The sequence below is a fragment of the Dermacentor albipictus genome, chromosome 9 (genome assembly GCF_038994185.2).
Source record: "Dermacentor albipictus isolate Rhodes 1998 colony chromosome 9, USDA_Dalb.pri_finalv2, whole genome shotgun sequence".
In the NCBI taxonomy this organism is placed as follows: Eukaryota; Metazoa; Arthropoda; class Arachnida; order Ixodida; family Ixodidae; genus Dermacentor; species Dermacentor albipictus.
In genome coordinates this window covers 74,831,926-74,851,958 of record NC_091829.1, presented here as the reverse complement: position 1 = coordinate 74,851,958, position 20,033 = coordinate 74,831,926, and the positions used below count along the sequence as shown (strand labels likewise).

The following is a 20,033-nucleotide window of genomic DNA, read 5'->3' as shown; positions in this document are numbered from 1 at the left end:
CGCCATTGGTTCTGATGACATACAGCTCTCTGAAGAGAGCACTCTCTTGGCGTCTTCAGACACTATTTGCGAGCGCGTGCGTCTCTCATTCAGCGCTGTACTAGCACCACTCGCAAGCGCGGTCGTTGTCTTGGCAACCGGCGTGAACCTCGACGGACCGGCCGAGACTTCGGGGAGGCCGCGATGGCGTCCAGCCGCGTTCCCGCTAGCGTTCGGTGTTGGAGCACATGAAAGGAGCCGTTCCCGCTGTGATAGCATAGACTGGGCGTCTAAGGTAGGCACTTCATCGTCTTCCGTGGCAGACGACGCCATTGTGGCAGGTGGCGTCTCGTTGCTCTCTTCGTCAGTAGAGGGAGAAGAAGCAGCGTCGCTGGCATCGGGGGACGCTGGCGTCGACGCCTCTGGGGCACTTTCTTTTCCTGGTTGATCTGTGCCTTGCGTCTGTACTGCCTCTTCAGAGGTATTCTCGCCCGGTCCTGGCTGGGCGGGCGTCACTGGTGTCACTGCAGCAGCATACGAACGTGGCAACACACAGTCAACAGTGGCGTGCTCGCCATTACAACGTCTGCATGGCGCGTTGCACGTAGCAGTCGCATGGCCGAAAATGGCACATCGGGCGCATCGAGCTGATGTGCAGGTGGCCCCAAAATGACCTTCTACACCACACTTGGAGCACACTCTCTTCATTCCTTTGTATTCCAGCACTGCCCGAAAGCCAGTCACCATGATGAAATTAGGTGGAGGTTTTACCATCTCAAGCTTGACCAGTCGGCTGCCATTGCTGATGTCCGTCCTGTCCTTGAAAACGACGTCGGAAATGCCGCGGCACTTCCCATATGGTGCAAGTGCAGCAATCAGGGCGTCGTCAATGACACAGGGTGGAAGACGGTAGACCGTCACATAAACCACTGGAGTGCCCATGCGTTCCAGCGGTACGACCTTGTTGGCGAGCAGCAGGGAACCTTTTGCAGCCATCTTGGCTGCCTGAGCCGCGGAGTGGACAGCTGCCAAGAACTTGTTGCCGCCGTGATGTTGCAGATACTGCAACCCTCCGGCACCTACGACTTCTTCGATGGAGTCGATGATGGCGTCAACCGGCGCCGAAACCGGTACATTGAAGAGAAAGCACTGGGCTTTCGTTGGGCGTTGGCAGGCGCTGGTCGGTCCATGGCTGATTCACCTAAGCAACCACGACGCAATGCGTGGTGCCCAGGCTGATGCTACACACTTTGATCTTAGCCAAAAGGCCGAGAAGTCGAGAACAGAGAAGTATAGTGTCGATGGAGCCAGCTATATAACGAACCGCGCAATCTTGGTATGTTTCACAAACTTCGTAGGTGCACTGGAATCTTCGCACAAGTTTCTCTTCATTTCCCGAAGGCTACTCGGAATATGCAAATGTTGATGGAATGGTTTTGACGTAAAACATCCGTAGCCCTCTTCTTTATTTAGAAACCTTTTCTGCTACAGAAAAATCGTATTCTTCTCATTTCACTTCATGGAGTATTTTTTTTCCTGTCATTTACGTAACATGATAGCGCACAAGAGCATGGCATCGTAATGATTTTACTGCTCTACACATTAGAGTTTATAAACTGCGCTAACAAAATTGGCAACTGCAAAGGCATCGCCAAGTGCTACCTCCCATTTCTGTGAGGCTAACATGATCCATTATACGATGCGAGAACTCGCATTTACACGAGCACGTACTGTCGTCCAAAAAATAAACGGACCACGGCTCAAGTGGCCGGACCGGCTGCGGGGACACACCGGGGCGCTGCTATCGCGCTCCGCGCGCAGACGACGAGAGTGCCCCGTGTGACGCCAGACTGGCCCTCACTGTCACGTGGGGTCTCGTCACGCTTGATAAATTTCTAGGGCACCGTTTGATTGCTCTGCTGCTGACGGTCGCGACGAAGGGGACCGTGCGTCGCCGGTAGTCCAGCAGATGGCGCTGTCGTGCAGTGGCGGGCGGCCGCAGCGCATCAAAGTGCGGCACTCAGACGGAACGAAGACCCGTTCGGATTGTTGTTTTGCTTATATTCACCTTGCGTTTCATATTAGTGCCTGTCGCCGGCGTCCACCGGTGCTCGATTTTAGGCTGCATTACACAACTAGCTGCGACGAAGGTTATAGTAATGCGCGCTTTTTCACACCAGCCCAATAAGTTACAGATGCAAAGCTTTACTGAGGGCACGGCTTTTCTGTCAAGATTACTTTTCCGGCAGTGTCTCCAGCAGTGCGTTTACTATTTACATGAGTGATGCCTCTGAAAGCTGCTTTAGTTAGCTACTACAATGCGTAGGCCGTTATGAAACTTTATAAAGTATGGCCAGGAAAAGACAATTGGGAAGACGACTCGGAGAAACTAGTTAGTCTTGAAAGTTTATTCACGGAAGCATTCCATGGCTCCCCTTTGATATCAGAGGCAAGCAGTGAATATGGAAAGGTAAATAATGGAAGAGCCGGCGAGTATGATTGGCAGTCTTCGAGAACAGCAACGTACCGATTTTTATAGCATGCAGTCTCGTCGCTTCTCATTTTTTGGGTGTGTGCTTTACGAAATGAAGAATTGTTCATTCAGATCAACTAGGTAAACACTCAATTATAATGTAGCGGTCTTCTTTCGTCTAACGGCTTGTGCCTAAGTTCGGGTATACGAGTACGAGGCGCATGAACTCGGGGACTGTGCCAAGCCTAACCTCATCGGCTCACGCCGATGGACATTGCCTCAAGTTCTGTCCACGGCTCGTGACAACTGAAGGTGCTGCCGCCAACAATGCATCGCCACACTCCAACCTTGAGCCACCCATTTACAGGTCACTTCTGGCGACAACATCTCATGTGAAACTCGACCTCTCGGTTGTCGATTTGGTCGTCTGCTATTAATTCCCCGTATGCTCTGCGTATACAGCTATTTAACTCATAACACAATGTGGTTAACAGCAGAGGAGAAGGACAAGTATGTGTTTCTAGGGGATTGAAGAATATTTTCTAAGAAATGCGCTCTACTCTCGCATTTCGATGGGGGAAGGAATGGGAAAACACGCGTGTACTTAGATTTAAGTGCATGGTAAAGAACCCCTGGTGGCCCAAATTCCCACTGTGTTCCACTACAGTGTGCGTGAAAAAATTGCCACCTAATACCTAAAATTTATTTATCTCAACCCTGCTGTTTCGAAGATGCGGCCGACTAGCATGTCCAGATGAACGTCTTCAGCGAATTTCACAGATATTCACACAAGTCGAAATATCGCCGGAGTTAACGTTTATGGTAACACAGTTATGCTCAGAAAAATCATTGAACTTCATTATGTACGTAGAAGACAAGAAAACTTATTCACCTGTAGGCACAATTACAACTGTGGTATGAACAATAAGTACAATAAGGTACAATAAGATAAAGTAAAATATAAGGTACAGCACATGTAATACATCATACTTGATGCAAACAAGACAAATTAGCAAATGAAATATTATATGGCGTCTGCTTGACACTGGCTTGCCACACACAATAAAAACAAAACATCATTGCATCGTCCACGCAAAAGCATTATTATCAGCCTCGAATTTAAGAAAGGCACTCGGGGCACATACCGATACAAATTATCCACTCAGACAAACAGAATCGAGCATTATTCTGGCTGTAGAAATAGTTTGCCTCGGGAGACGTTTAGGTACCGCGTAGACCAGCGGCGAAGAAACTCGGCTTCACCGAGTTTGAACAATTGTTCTTCAAAATGACCCCATACTATCACCCGTAGTTTCCGCATTCTGGGGTACATTGCTCTATTTGACTGCCGAGATCGTACTTCAATGTTCCGGAAGCACCACAGAACGTAGCTAGCACTGTAATACACGAGACTCGCAAACCGATCTCGGTGGTGTGGTGGTCGCATGATGGATATTCCAAACATTCTTTCATCTAGCTTCCAGAAGGTGTGTGCTACAACGCACTCCTTTACTCTATTAGGTAGAAGGCCCCACTGATATTACCAATGAAAATCCTTCACTTGAGAGAGCAAATCCGGTGAACGCACGGCAGTCCATGTTTGTGTTGCACGTGTCCGCGGAAGTACAGCTGTCCCACAGAACATTTCACAAAGCCTGTAAACTGGTGTCACACGCCACTTTGTAATTCTTAGCTGTACAAGCTGACTTTGCAAACGCGCAGCCGCCGCATACTGCAGTGCCGGCCTTACAGCTGTCGGAAGCAAGTTGCTTGTACTCTGCGACATAAACGTTCGACGCTAATAGCCCAGCCGATAAAGGAACAACGGCCTACCTGGGTTCTCATCATCATCAATAACATCACATGTACTCTTAGTGCACAACAGCCTACCAAATGTAACTATGCACGGCAAGCTCCATCCTCCGGTGGATTTCGGCAGACGTAAAAATTGCTGCGTTACGTATTGCGACTTGTTTAGCCAGAACCATAAGAAAATAAGTGAGTTTACCGCGGGTACTGTTGGCGACGGCGGGAGAGCTACCCTTGCAGCAAACCACAGTTTACTGCACTATACGTTCTAAATAAAGAAAGCCCTTTCTGGCAGCGGTTGTGGCAACGCAGTCACTGCTTCCGACTGTTTAATGGAGGTGAATATGTCTCGCCACGAGTGAGGTGAAACACAACTTGTGCAAAAATTTTATGCCTAGTACTTGCATATGCTCAGTCTGTTTAATGCCTCCTGGTAGCGCTATCTCAGTGCGCCCAAAATTTAATGCTTCACATTTCCTCATATTTATTTTGTCCCCTGAGATTGAAGCATAAAGCAGTTTTCCGTGACTGTCAGTGGAGCCAACAGCGTAACGGAAGGGCACTCTTGGTGCACTAGACAAACTCAAAAGGGTGCCCTGGCATGTCTACACCAGTTTCTCTTCAGCTCTTAAATGTTACAGGGCAAATGCAAACGGCAATAATAAAAAATTGACCTAAAATATCCGCAGCCCCTGTCTTTATACGGAGAGGCGATTCCCTTTTTACGAACAATGCTAGTCTTCGCCTTTCGCTTGATGGAGTAGCTGTGCCTGTCCACGACTGAGCTTAATAGCGAACTAAGGCATGACATGGTAATGATTTTACCGCTAAACACATTACGGTAAATTTGCGCAAAAAAATGGGGCAATCGCAAAGGCGGCGCAAAGTTGCTCCCTCCAACTTTTGTCAGGCTAACAATATGCAATACATCATTCGAAAACTAGCACTACCACGAGCACTTTCGTAGGGACAATGCGTAAAGCTAATTCCGAATCTTTTGGATAAATATCGGACGGCCATTTATAAAACGTTTATCTCACTTTGATCCTGCCTTAAAGGTTGTGTTTGCAGGCGCCCGAAATAGATCGTGCCGCCATGATGAAGGGAGACTCCGCGTCGCGTTCATTGCACGTCTCGTCTGAATCGCATCTCGGCGGCGGCACACGCGCAGGGGTGCAAAGTAGCAACGTGGCGGTGTCCTTGTAGTAGAAAGCTTGAATGTAGGGATGCTATGGCGAGCGTGTCCTCTAGAGTTGGTTATATTAGCTCTGTATGGGAACATTCCAGACTCTTCCTAATGGGATACCAGCCACGGTAGCTTACTGCTTAAGGCGTTGCACTGCTAAGCTCAAGGTCGTCCATTCAATCGCGGCCACAGCGGCCAAATTTTGACTGAAGGGATATGCAAGAAAAAAATAAAGATAAGAAGAGAGCAGGAAGAAAAAAACACTCGTGTACTTGTTTTAAGGTGCATGTTATTAAACCCCAAATTGAAGAAGTCCCTCCGAGTCCCCCATGCATGTTAGCCTGCCTTGTAATAAAAGCCGGCTTTCCGTACGTAAAACCCAACATTGCAGTTTCTAGCGTTATGAGCGAACAAAGTTTCAAATGCGTCACTTTCAGCCATTCTAAATATTGCGTGGGCAAGTGCTGTTATCCCACCCTGTGGCTGCTCCATTCCGCTTCACCTAACCATGGCGGAGAAAGCGCTTAGGAGGCTTAGGGCTGGGACGACCCTCACAGTGGCTGTGGTCTCAACGTGAACTATTCTCATTTACCACTGGATGCTACGTGTCCATACTGCGTAGTCCCAGTGGTGGTTAGGCAGATAAGTACCACCTAATCTGCACAAGTGCGTGCTTTCCTAGGAATGCTCGCGTCTCCAACTGCAAGCCGGCCTCCGCTAGGATGTCGCCTCTAGCTACGACCACTGGATACGTGACGAAAGATTCCACAAAACTCTGCTTCGATTCGTACCCAACACAGCCCTCACAGCACAGATATAATACAGATGTACACATCAAGAATTATGCTTTCGGGGCAAGTCCTTATCGCCATAAAAAAAAAGTGCATATCGTGAGCAGTAGCACAGCAGGTGGTCGGTATTTTCTTCGATGCCGCAGACCTCGCAAGCTACACTGACGGTAACTCAAATTAATGTAGAGTATGCCTTTGTGAAGGCAACTCCTAATCAGAGGTGACCGAGATGCGTAGCTTTATGTCGAGGAAGTCCAATTGGAGGTCGGAGAGGCAGTGAGGGGCTTAATTGATGCAGTCGTGTAAGTCGCAAGTTTGGCAAGTTCCTTTCGGTCAGTGAGAGACTGCATGCCAGGCGTCGAAGATGCACTATGGCGTCTGTCCAAGGAAGCGGAAATAGAATGCTGTGCTCTTCTTGATGTGCTTTGCGAGCCGCGTTATCGGCGGAATCATTGCCACTGATTTCACAGTGGGCCAAGCACCCACTGAAATACAACCTCGTGACCGTTTGGTGGGACATGATGGTGAAGTTTCACGATTTATTATGTAAATTGTTCACGAAATCCGCATCGGAGAACTGACTGCGTGCACTGTAACGCTGGTTTTGAGTCACAGAAAACAGTCCATTTTCTAGGCCTTTCAGAATCAATTAATTTGCATTGCACGACGCAGAGCCGTTAGTTCTGCCGCCATTGAGGTCGTGACATGCGATGTCTTGAACCACAGTGTTTAAAAAATTTAAAATATATTGTGGGGTTTTCCGTGCCAGAACACTTTCTGATTATGAGTAACGCCGTAATGGAGGACTCCAGAAATTTCGACCACCTGAGGTTCTTTAACGTGCACCTAAATCTAAGTACACGGGTGTTTTCGCACTTCACCTCGAACGAAATGTGGCCGCCATGGCCAGGATCCGATCCTGCGACCTCGTGCTCAGCAGCCCAGCACCAAAGCCACTGAGCAACCACTGCGGGTGAACCGCAGTGTTATTCCTTGCGTTGGTACAGCCACCGAACCACCAGAAGTAAAAGATGTAGTCGATCTATCGGTATAGATGTGCACGTGGTTGCTGTACTTTTCCTGCAAAAGAAGTAATCTCAGCTGTTTTAGAGAAGGGGCCGGTAGATCTCTCTTCTACTGTAGTCCTGGAATCAATATATGCACTTGTGGACGGCTCAAACACCACGCAGGAAACTCTGGCTTAGCCGCAGGTGAGCACCCAGAAGTAAGCGACGCACAATGGGCACTGACAGTAGCGCTAAATGTCGAGCAGGGCTTTGCATCAGTGAGGCTCGCGAGGTGGTGGGAAGGGGCCCTAGCATACTGCCTGAGATGCATACGCATTGTACGCATTGTCTCAATGGTAATGTGCGTCGTGATTGGGTAATCCTGCTCAGTGGCAATGGTTTCAGCCGTTGATGCACTACATGGTAAGCAAAGACATATCTTAAAGGGACCCTGAAACGATTTTGGCGATTTTCTACAAACGTACTGAGTCGTTAGAGTAGGTTCTTCTGATCATTAATTGATGCATCTAAGTGCTCTGCGTAAAGCGTGTAATTTATTATAAGATTTTAAAAATACACATCGCTGCCGATCGCAGTGCACTGCTCGGCGGAATTTTAAGCCGCCCCTACCCATATGATGCAAATAACCCATATTACGTCACATGGGCGAGCTATCTGATTGGCTGACCAGGGCGCGTGGTCGATAATTTTTCCAACTTTATGGTGAACAAATGATGCTCGTAATAGTTGGAATGTTAGTTACTTTGTTTTTGTAAAAAGAAAATAGCTTAAAGAGAATACACAAGAATAGTTTTTTAGTACACTTCAGCACTTCCGGCACACAGCAAGTGTCGTCTGCTTGTGTTACAACGTACTCCATTTTGACGAGAGCTCCGCGGTCAGAGTCGGTCTCAGTCTTTTCGCGAGCACTATGATTCGACTTTGTTGCCTTGTGGACTGCAAACCTAGCGACCTGCAAACCGCGAGTCCAGTATTAGGGCAAACGCAAGCGCAAGGGTACGGGGTCTGGCCGCTTGACTGTGCCGGGATGAGCCACGAGATGAGCAGAAGGGCAAATGTGAACGGTCTGCACGGTGCTGCCACCTGGTGGCACAGAACTCAACCATACACAGTAGCAGCAACGAAGTGTATTCTTTGCTGCTGGTGTGTATTTTTCGCAGGAGTGTAAACATCAACACGTTGATTTATAAATGTTTAAAATGCTTTACACTTGGTTAGAGCAATATTAGCGCTTTGTTTGACTGGTTAAGCGCTGCGCCAGCAAGTGTCTGGACCGTGCAGACCGATCAGGCTGCTCACGTACGTCTACGCTAAAGTTCCTTCATCAGCTTGAGTTTATGCCTCCAGTCATTTGCCGAAATGACCAGCTTGCCTGTTTTTAGCGGAGTACCGGACACGTTCGGCGCTACGACAGAATGCTCGCAACGCACGCTGCTTGGATAGCTCTCGGTCGACGGCCAAGCGGCTAGCGGAGAGGTCTCGCGCGGGAGGGAGCGTGCTCCTAAACAACCGGAAGTGAGCGATGTGACGTCGCATCGTGACGCTGAACCAGTGAAGGCGGAGCTTAGCGCCGCTCGCTCGGCGAGCGAGTTGAGGAGGAAAAGCATAGCTAGGGAGGAGGGTAACTTCTAATCGCTTGCAGCTCCATTAATACGTAACGCTTCACTTAAATTGTGCTGCGAATGTTCTACTTAAGCTGTACCCTACGCGCCTACAAAATTTGTCCGAACCGTTTCAGGGGCCCTTTAAGGGCTTGGGCTTCAATGCTCTGAATCGTACGCAGGTTAGTCTTGCAGGTGTTGGATATTGCAGGCAGGCTGTATCGCAGGAATCCAATGAACAACGCCATGTGCAGCTGTAACATAGTGCGTATAAGATACTCCACAACTTTTACCTGCAAGGAACTTGAATAGGCGACAGATAGCGGTCAGCCGCTATTTCAAGTAATTCCCGCGGGGAGTCCAAGACAGGTCTCTGTCAATTACGACTCCGAAGAACCTGTGATTTCTGCTGTAAGGTATAAGTTGTCTGTCAATAGATATGCCGTAAGCAGACATTGGCTTCCTCTGAATTCCACCATTGCGCACTTTCCGCAACATATTTCAAGTCCTTGTTGACGAAGGCAGCAAGACCTCATTGTGGCGGCCTTCGGAAGCCGAGCGCGAAGCTGAAGTCGTGTAACACCTGATGTCCAATTGAAGATGTCGCCCGCATAGATGGAAAGTCGTACGGTTCTTCGCAAGTTGTCAACTAATGCAATCAGGATCAGATTGAAAAGCGTCGGGTTAAGCACTCTGTCTTGAGGGACTATTCGGCTACCGTAATGCCAGGATGTCGTAGTAAGTGGAATACAAAGGGTTAGGTGCACGATGTAATCACTGAAACCAGCAATCTAAGCAATAGGCGACACAATATCAGAGGATGACGTCAGAATCAAATTGAGTAATGACGAATCCCTTTTTTTCTTCTACACTTGCTGGGAATCCTACGAGCTGCGACAGGGGGATTCAGAGCAAACATTTAGAAAACAAGTCGGCTTCATCAGATTCATCAGGTGCCGCGGTTTAGAAAAGGGAAAAGAGTGTTGTCACGACAAGAAAGAAAAACTAAAGCCATCGAGTAAAAAAAATTGATATACCTAGAATTTGCCAAAATATTTGATCCAATCAGCCATGAAACATTTCAGAAAAACCACTGCTATAGTGCCGCGCCCGGTAACCTGCCCGAAGAATAATTTTTCTGAATTATAAACGATCACACAACAGCAAATCATTTCCACCTCTGCTCAAATAGGAAAAATAACACATTGAACTAATTCGCAAACTGCGATAAAAAATTTCTAGCAGGCTTAAGATTCGCCTCTAAGAGTGAAACGCGATAGCATTAAACAAACCTTTATTTTTTATCTTGCTTCGCGGCAACTGTAGCTTATGTAACCGTAACATTCTCCTAGAAACGCTGCTGGCGAACGCTATGCACGAAAGCGAACTTTCTGGTTCTTTCTTTTCTTGTCTCCCCCCCCCCCCCCCCTACCACCTCCTAGCATTTGGCGCCGATGACGGTGCTGCGCGGAGGCGAGCACCATCTAGATGGTGTTGCAATTAAGGAACTGATCAGGGCGCGACGTTCCTTTGATGGGAGACCTCAAACAGCAGCTGGAAAAGAGATTTCAGTTCGAGTTACGTTTACGTTTCAGTTCGAGTTACAGAATTACGTTTTCTCGCATATTACAATTACAATTCGACACTATAATATCTTTGGCAGTCTGTAAGTCGCACATTACGAATTTTCTGACGCATTTTACTTTGAGAAGTTCAATTAGTTCAGTAAAGCCTCCGCCAGACGAAGAAACAATTTCTAAGAAATCTGCTCTACTCTCAACCGTGCGCATGGCCCCCGCATTTCGATGGGGGAGAAATGCGAAAACACCAGTGTACCTGGATTTAGCTGCCGGGTAAAGAACCCCTGGTGGTCGAGATTTCCGGTGTCACCCACTACGGCATGCTTCGTAATCAGCTGATAGCTTCAATACGTGAAACCCCATACTTTTTAATTTCAGCCCTTCTGTTTCGAAAATGTGGCCGAGATGTGCATGTCCAGAGGAATGTCTCCCGCGAATTTCATAGACATCAACTGAACTCGAAATATCGCCAGAGCTAACGTTCATAGGTAAAACGTTACGCCCTGAAGAAACAATAAAGTGCAGTGCCGAATGAAAGTCTGAGGTGACATGCACTGTCGGTGCAGCAAGTATTGTTATCCGAGAAGACCGAATGAATTTTCCTATTGCAATCGCGGATGCCTTGGTAGTGTCACGGGAGCCACCTCACTAAGGAAACGGGCACTCTTTGTACGTTACACAAACCACACAGGTGCACTGGGGTCTCTACACAAGTTTCTCTTCAGTTCTCGAAGGCTATTGTGAATATGCGAACGGCGATCGAATTATATTTACGTAAAATATGTGCAGCCCGTGTCTTTATTTGGAAATCTTGTTTTCTGCTGTAGAAAAATGCTAGTCTACGCATTTTGCTTCATGCAGTATTTTTGCCTTTCCTTTACGTAGCTTGATAGCGCACTAAGGTGTGACATCGCAATGATTTTACCGCTAGACACATTAAATTAAACCTGCAAGAAAAAAAGCGGCTACCACCAAGGCACCGCTAAGTGCTACCTCCCATTTCTTGGAGTCTAACAATATTCATTATACGATGCGAATCCTCGCATTTACTCGAGCACGTACGTTTAGGGGGCAATGTGAAAAGCTATTTTCGAGTATATTTTAGGAATACAAGATGGCCATTTATAAAACATTCAGCTATTTTTAGTCGCGTGCTAAAGAATACGTTTGGAGACGCCTCAACTGGATTGCGCAAACATAATGAAGGGTGGCTCTGTATCGCGTTCATTGCGCGCCTCATCTGAGTCGCATATCTTCACCGCAATGTATCGGTATCAGCAGTAGCAGTTTCAGCATTTCTTGCGCATCTACGGATACGCAGCAGCCAACTTGTCTTTTAGCTGACATACCACGGTGTAGTTATTCCTTTTATCTGTATTCGACGACTGCAGATGAAGTTCACAAGGACATCATATTGAAGAATGCAAGCGCTGGCTTAGACCATATTGATCCTTCTCAAATGAGACTAATTTCGCATGAAATAGTATCAGTTATGGCACTAATCATTAACAAACTCTTCTCTGAGGGGTGTTTCCCAGCAGTCTTAAAACTGGTGGAATAGTTCCTGTTTTAAAAAAAAAAGGTGATCATACTTCACTAGGGAATTACAGGCAATATGTAGCCTTCATTTTTTGGTAAAGTGATTGAAAAGCTTTTCCACAGTCGATACTTCCACTAACTAAAGAAATTTATCCGTTTGTCTCCTCAGCAATTCGGATTTTGTCTAGGATATAAAACCGATCTGGCACTTATTAATTTAACTGAGAAAATCAAGCAAGCTAGTGAAAGAGGTGTAACTGTGGGTTCTGTGTTCACCAATCTAACGAAAGCATTGGACACGATAAACCATCGCATACTACTTGTTAAACTCGAATCATCTGGTATAACAGGTCATCCGCTGAACTTTATATGAGACTACTTGAGTAACTGGTCTCGGACGGTACAGGTTAACTGCCATATCTCATTATGCAGGCTAATTAACGTAGGTGTGCCACAGACATCAATTTTAGACCCATTTCAATTTTTGATGTTTAATAATGATCTACCCACAAATTCTTGCTAACACCAAGTACATAACTTTCGTTAATGACACGACCATCTTCACATCCACTAAATCAATTGCCACACTCCAGTCTTAACCTTAACACCGACTTAAACAATATTACTTTATGGTGCCAAAATAATATTCTGCACAATAATTAAACTAAAATCATATTTATGCTTTTCCATTTCCAACGAAATTCAATCGACATTCCACTCGTTCAAATTGGTGATTACGTCATACCAGTTTCGAACGAAGAGCGGTTCCTCGGTGTCATCTTAGATAGTGAACTAAAATTTCACGGACACGCCTGATCACTTACGAAATAGATTGCATTTGGCATCCGCATTATCGCAAAGACAAGAGCTTATTTTCCACCTCACCATGTACGATCTTTATATTTTGATTATATTCATAACCATCTTTCGTAATGTGCATCGTCATGGGCCACTATGTATTCTACGCATATTGAACGTCTGCAGTCTAAAGAATATCAGTCCATTTGATTTGCCCTGCAGGTCACTGCCTCCTAAACTTAACATTCTCCCGTTACAACATTTATTCACTCAGAAACTATCCATTATTGCATATAGGCTAATCACACAGTACATCTTCACTTAATGTACTAATCCTTAACACATTACTAAATACAACAGAACCCGGTTTTGCCTGCGCAATAACCTTCTTTTCCCTGCCGTAAAGACGAATTACGGCAAGTTCACAGCCCCCTCCTCTGGCATAGCAATATGGAATTCATTTCCTTTCGAAGCACTCAAGACACTAAAAAGACGAAGCACTCCGCTACCGCACACCTCCGTAACGTGGGTAATCGGACATGAGGGACTAGAGTGGAACGAAGCGGCCCACGCCGCTGCCCGCTAGCACGTCTGCCGGGCTCCCCTCTCCCCACGTGCTCTCGGACCCGTGACAGAAGAGGCGGAGGCCGTACCCACCAACTATTCGGCCATATTGCAACATCACAGGCTCGAGCGTCGAGTGTACCCTCCACCGCACCCCAAACTGGACAGAGAAGAAACCCTAATCCTTAGACGCCTGCAAAGTAATACATACACGCACGGAACGATAATGCATCGCCTCTACCCGACACTCCACGGCTCCCTCTGCCCACTTTGCAACGTACCCGACACTCTGGCACACTTGCTGCTGGAATGCCTGTAGCAGGAAGGCGGCGAAATACAACCATAAATAAACGCAAAACGAGCAATAGAAGCAAACGACCTATTCAAGGCGTGGGAGGCCAAGCTAACCCTCGGGGACCTGGAAGACCAACGACAACTCGTCGCCAGGGCCAAGAGGGCAGGCGAAGCTAGAGGGTTCCTGGACTAAGGAGCCTTCCCACCTTACGGTGATACCCGGCCTCGCTCGGGACAGTGTTTCATTTAATAAACGTTTCTCTCTCTCTCTCTCTCTCTCCTTTCGAAATGATATCATCGCACAACGTTCATATATTCTCCGCGCGCACCAAGAAATATTTCAGTCTGGAATTAACTGACTCGTTTCGTAATTAACTATCAATATGTATGTGATTTTGCTGTATACCTTTTGTTTTTGTATAAGTATTAAATATTATTGATAATGAAACGAGTTTGGTCTGCCATGTCGTGTTAATTATTCTTGTTAATATTGAAATTCTTCACACGCTTTCGATTATTTTTCATGTGTTTTGAATAATTAGCATTACCATTAGCTTCTGCATTCAATTTCCTGTTATGGATAATCAACTTGCGTATTATTGTTGACATGACAGTACTTTTTGCTGTTTTTGTATAATAACCCGATTTATGTAAATATAGGAGATCCCCTGGCAGTATTATCAAAACAGTCGGACACCCAGCTTTAAAACTAATACCATGTATCTCGAGCATGACTATTGCAATAAACTTGACTTTGCTCCTCAGAAAATGATTTGCGTTTCCTAGTGCACGGCATTCATTCATTCACTGATGACTAAAGATGATGATTTTACAGCGAAGCTGTAACACTGTCATATGTAGGCTAGTGTTCCGTGTATTTTTGTCCTCCGTGAACAAATATTATCATCATCATCAATGTCACAAACCTCTGTAAACATTCATCCTCTTGTAAGCAAGCAGAAAATTCAATGTTTCGTAGCCCCGTAAGGCAGATGCTACAACCACTCAGCAAAGTGCAGCGAACATTGCTTGAATTCGTTCTAATCACGCAAACAACATACATAACAGCCCATCGAAAACTGTGATCATCAATGGCTCATACCCCTGCAATGCGATGCATTGCCACACCGATATTGCTCAACCGACAACGCAGCGGCGTACGTGCATCGGCGTGCATGCATCGTGCACCGACCATCAAGACCATAAACGAGTTTATACCGTTGTTCAAAGGTATGTGTCACCTCCGTGTCATGTGCTAAAGAGCTTCGCTGGTCTACCACCTTCACAGAGTTGAATGGCTCATGATTTTTTTCACTCTGCGTACTTTACTAGTTGGGTGCCGTCTGCCACATCTACCAGACGACATGCGGCGCTTAGAATGGTCGTACTAAGCGCAGCGCCACTTTTGCGTCATGATGCGGAGAAGTGGCGACCGACGCTCCAGACAGGTCGGTCATGTATGTCTTCCTCAATGGGTCGGTCGGTACACCTACTCTTCCAGCATGCCTCTAGCGACCATAATCCTGCTATTGCTAAAGGGTCGCATCCCATTAGGTCTACGGGCGCAGGAATCGCCGAATGAGCTGAAGAACTGGATGCGCTATGCACTCATAATGAACGTTTAGGGTGAGTTTAGAGAAACGAAAACCTCATTTTAATAGTTCCTCGCGATCAACGCGCATGAGAACTTAGCCATCACGAGAATCCACGCCGAAGTGGGAGCTATGGGTGCCTAGCACACGGGTTAAAAAACGTGGCAAACACAGATAAGCCAGCCCACGGGTTAAAAAACGTGGCAAGCAGGTAAACGATTGGTGTTGTCTTTATTGTTGGACATAAACTTAGTTATGTTTGCCCAGGTGTGCACAAAAATAAATGAACGGAGTGGCGAGTGACAAACTTGCAGGATAATCGGTTAACCATAAGAAGTACGTGAATTGCAAAATTCAAGTTGTTTATAAAATACCGTGCTCTTGTGGAAACATTTACGTAGGGCAAACAAATCTATATTTAAACATCAGGATCCAGGAACATGCAGTCAATGTAAAGAATGGCACTGGTTCACATTCAGTGGTTCATTGCGGCTTACGATTGTGTAAAGCCAATTTTGATAAAACAGATTGTGTACAGGTATAGAGCGCAAAAGGAAGAGAAATAATGGAAGCCTTTTACATGTTTTTCGAGGGTGACAGATGCAGGAGCCAACCCCCGATAGCTTTGTAAGAGCCATGTAGTACGGTATTGTTTTATTTAGTTGAAATGATTGCGAACGATCCTTACAAGCGTCCATCGAATCATTACCACGTACACTTTCATAAAGCAAACGCAAGAGGCATTCTAAATGAGGAAACAATTTTTTTCGCTTTATATAAATGCTCGTTCCGGGCTTTTTTCTCCATTTATCGAACTTGTGACACCAGGTAAGCAGCAGTTTTTCTAGTACGACGCTCCAATGGACTACATCTGCTGAAAAAGTTAGAAGCATGTGTCATGTTTGTCATTAGACCTTTTAGGAATACTGCGTGTAGGGGCGAAGAGTGCGAAAGTCGCGAATGGGCGGCATTGGAAACCAAATCAATCCGCTTCTGCGTAAATATGGCGTAGAGAATACATGAGTCATCCCAGACAACACCAAAAAAAAAATATGATAACATCTGATTTGCAAGCATACTCTGTTCCCGGACATAATTTCACGCGCTTAAAGAGTACTAATACACGTGCGACTGCGCTTTCAGAAAACAACTTGGCCTCAGCCGACGCGATGGTACACAGATGCTCTCAGCCAGACCATGCTAGACGCTGTCAGTATTCCTTCTATTCGCACTCAAGACAAATGCGTGGGTGCAATGCCTGTTTCTTGTCCTTCAGAAGACAGAATTTTCAAGACCCTAGTTTCTGAGCTTTTTGGCGTTATCTTTCCCGCGTTTTGCCAACGCAAGCAACACATTCCAGTCTTATCATTCCTGGCAATTGGTGGTCGCGTTTTCCCAAGCGTGAGTACCTAAAGAAGGTCTAGGTTGGGGTCACACAAAGTGTCATAAACTTGTCCCACTGATATTGAGTAAACGCCAAACTTACTTTCTCACCACGACCAAGCCCCCTTGCGTTGACTGTGTCACAATGCCAGGCGCGGTGAGCGTGCCTCGAAAGTATCTGAAAAATAACGAAATTATTTAGAATAATTTTCGAGGTCAAAGAAAGCGCCAAAGCGTGTCCCAGTAAGATTCAGTGTACGCGAAACTGATGTTACTAAGGCGGGTGAGGCGAGCATGCGCAAGAACTACCGAAAAAGGTAAAATAATGTTGAGGCTCATAGAAAGCGTTGCAACCATCTCCTAGTAAGAGTTATTAACCCAAGTTAACTACTCCAAGACAGCAGAGCTGTGTTTCGCTTAATGCGTCACAAGTCTCGGTTCCGTGTTACAAGAGCCTAAATTGGTTGAAATCCGTCGCAGACTGTCAAACTATATTTCTCACCTTGCTGTAGTTCGATAGTGCATTTGCGCTGTGTCGAAGTACACAACGAATCCAAGAATACACCGGCAGCATAAGAAACAGGCCACATCCAAAAGATGGGATCGGCGAACAGGCGAACTTCACATATGCAGGCGGCTTCGCTCGCTTCGGTGGCGTGTTGGCGCGTAAAGCATGCATATGAGGCGTCTGCGGCACCGCTAACTCGTTGCTATGTAACTCACAAAAAATAAATCGCCAGGTGTAAGTTCATTCAACGCTAAAACATTTAAGCTTTAGCAGGAAATAATAAAATATAAATTGTCATTAGACCTGACATTACTCTTTTTTCGATGGTCGCATCAGCTAAAGAATGGGACTAACACTAGCCGTGACGTGTTTCCTGTTGCCAGTAAGTTCATTTATAGGAAAAACTTTATCGTTTTAGCGAGAAAGAATAAAATAAAAATAAAACGCCGTCTGAAATGATTTCACATCCTGTGTTTTTTTCCACTGCTCGCGTCAGCTTATGTATAGAATGAACACTAGGCATGACGTGTTTCGTGTTCCCAATTTTTGCCGAGTGTCCCGTCTTGTTTATTTTTTCTTTCCCTGCAGGTAAACGAGTAAGCCGACAACTGAATTAATTTTACTTTGAACCAAGCGGTGATGGAACTGTCAACGGAGCCAAAACGTAAAGAAAAGCGCACTCTAGGTATATTACACAAAATTTCTTTCACATTGCCTGATTTTTTTCCGATGCTCGGATCAGCTAGCTGATGGGATGACCACTAGACTGGACGTGTCCCCTCTTGTTTAATTTGTTTCTCCATTATTCAGAAGCTTTCGTATTTAACAAAGCGTCACGGAAGACCCTATTGCCTATGGAGCCAGCTACCTAGCGAAAAGCGCTCTCCTGATACTTTTCGCAAACTCCATAGTTGCCCAGGGTTCTCTACCTAAGTTTCTCTTCATTTCCAGAACGGAAGTGCGCTTATGCTATTGCTGGTTAAATATTATTAACGTAAAATATCCACTGAAAATGTCTTTATAAGTACACCTTCTTTGTTAATAAAAAATGCTAGGCTTCACCTTTCGCTAGATGAAGAATATTTGCGCGTCCACTGCGTAGCTTGATAGCGCACCAAGGCAATAAATTATTATGCTTTTACCGCTAAACACATTAGAAAAAATCTGCCCGAAGTGGCAACCATAAAGGCACCGCCACGTTCCTGCCTCCCATTTCTGCCATGCTCACAATAAATGATGCGAAAACTAGCATTACACCGTCCATAGGGACAGTGTGTAAACGTCCGTCAGCGTATCATGGAGAAATATGGCATAGCCATTTATAAAACAATTAGGTAATTGTTAGCGTGCCTTAAAGGATGCCTTTGCGGGCACCTTAACTAGATAGCGCCTCCATAATCAAGGGAGCCTCCGTATCGCTTAGATTGCGCGTCTCGTCTGAATGGCATCTCGTCGTCGGCGCAAGGCGGCGGCGCAAAGTAGCAACATGGCGGCGTCCTGGCAGTTGCACGTCTCGATGCGTGGGTGCCAGATTTGCTTATGTTGCCTCGATAGGTGAACGTTGGGGCTTGTTTTATGTGTGACGCCAGTCGTGGCAGCTTAGTGTGTAAGGCGCTTCACTGCTGAGCGCAAGGTCGTACATTAAATCGCCGCCATGGCGGCCGAATGCCCACGGGAAAAAGAAACAGAAATACGCGCGTGTGCTTGGATTCAGGGGCACGTTGAAGAATTCGAAATTGATAAACTCACTCCGAGTCCCTCACTGTAGCGTGCCTCATGAACAAAGCGGGCTTTTGGTGCGTAAAATCGAACCTTTATATTTCTAGCGTTATGAGCGAACAAAGTTTCTAAAGTGTCAGTTTCAGCCACTGTATATATTTCGTGGGCAAGTGCTCTTATCCCACCCTGTGTATGCTTCCGCCCCCTTCACCTTACTAGGGCGGAGGAAGTTTTGCTTAGAAGGCTTCGGGCCATGGCAGGGTGGCCCTTACACCAGCTGCGGCCTCAAAGTGGAAGTGGTCGTATTTACCAGTGGGTGCTACGTGTCCAGACTACTCAATGCCAGTGACGGATAGGCAGATACCACGTACCACCTAATACGCACAGGTCCAGGGTCACAATCGGAACTCTCGCGTCTCCTATTGCAACGTTGCCTCCGCTACATGCAATGTCGCATCCAGCTTAGACCGCTGGGCACACGGCAATAGATTCTCCAAAACACAGCTTCAATTAGTACACAACACAGGCCTCACAGCAAAGATATAATAGGGGTATACATATCAATAATTAAGGCTTCAGGGCAAGTTGTGATCACAACAAAAACATATAAAAACGAAGTATTCAAACACGTTATACGGTGTTTATCAACCACGTCTGCGAGTGACTTGTGAAATTTAGACGTCACGCCGAGTTTTCATGTGGCGAAAATGGGGATCATAAGATGTTTAGTGCATGGCGAAAATTTTAAATTTGCAGCTGTGATTACATTTTTAAAGAAAACTGGTGCCACGCTTTGTCCCACTTTTTCATTTTTACGCACAGTTTGTACCATTACCAAATTCATTGTTGAACTAAACAAGATACTCGACCATATTGCTTGAAAAGAAGAGGCATGCCGTGGGTAATGCGTAGACGACGCCAAAAGCGTCGTCTACAGCTTCTGCAGTAAATTACGTATTCAAACAGGGCGGGAGCGTTTTAAATGTGTTTCATGAAAGGGGGGGGGGGGGGTTGCAGAAATTAGCACGCTTTCCAGGGACCATTATTATTGCCCTAAAGATTATATTGCCTTCGAGGTCAGGCACTCATGGGTCTGGCCGCTATGAGCTGACAAGCGAAGTGTATACCACTCGCGCTAACGATACTGTCTGCTCAGTATTGCAACGTTACCTGCCGCGCAAAGTACTAC

At 46.1% G+C, this 20,033-nt stretch overlaps 1 long non-coding RNA gene across 1 annotated transcript in view; it reads right to left on the bottom strand.

Moving 5' to 3' along the window:
- The window catches only part of LOC139049907 (uncharacterized), a 139,721-nt gene extending 122,951 nt beyond the window's left edge, over positions 1 to 16,770 (bottom strand). The window contains exon 1 of the long non-coding RNA XR_011508655.1: positions 16,721 to 16,770. This is a non-coding gene — a long non-coding RNA (uncharacterized lncRNA). The remainder of the gene's footprint in view (positions 1 to 16,720) is intronic.
- Between the last annotated feature and the right edge of the window lie 3,263 nt (positions 16,771 to 20,033).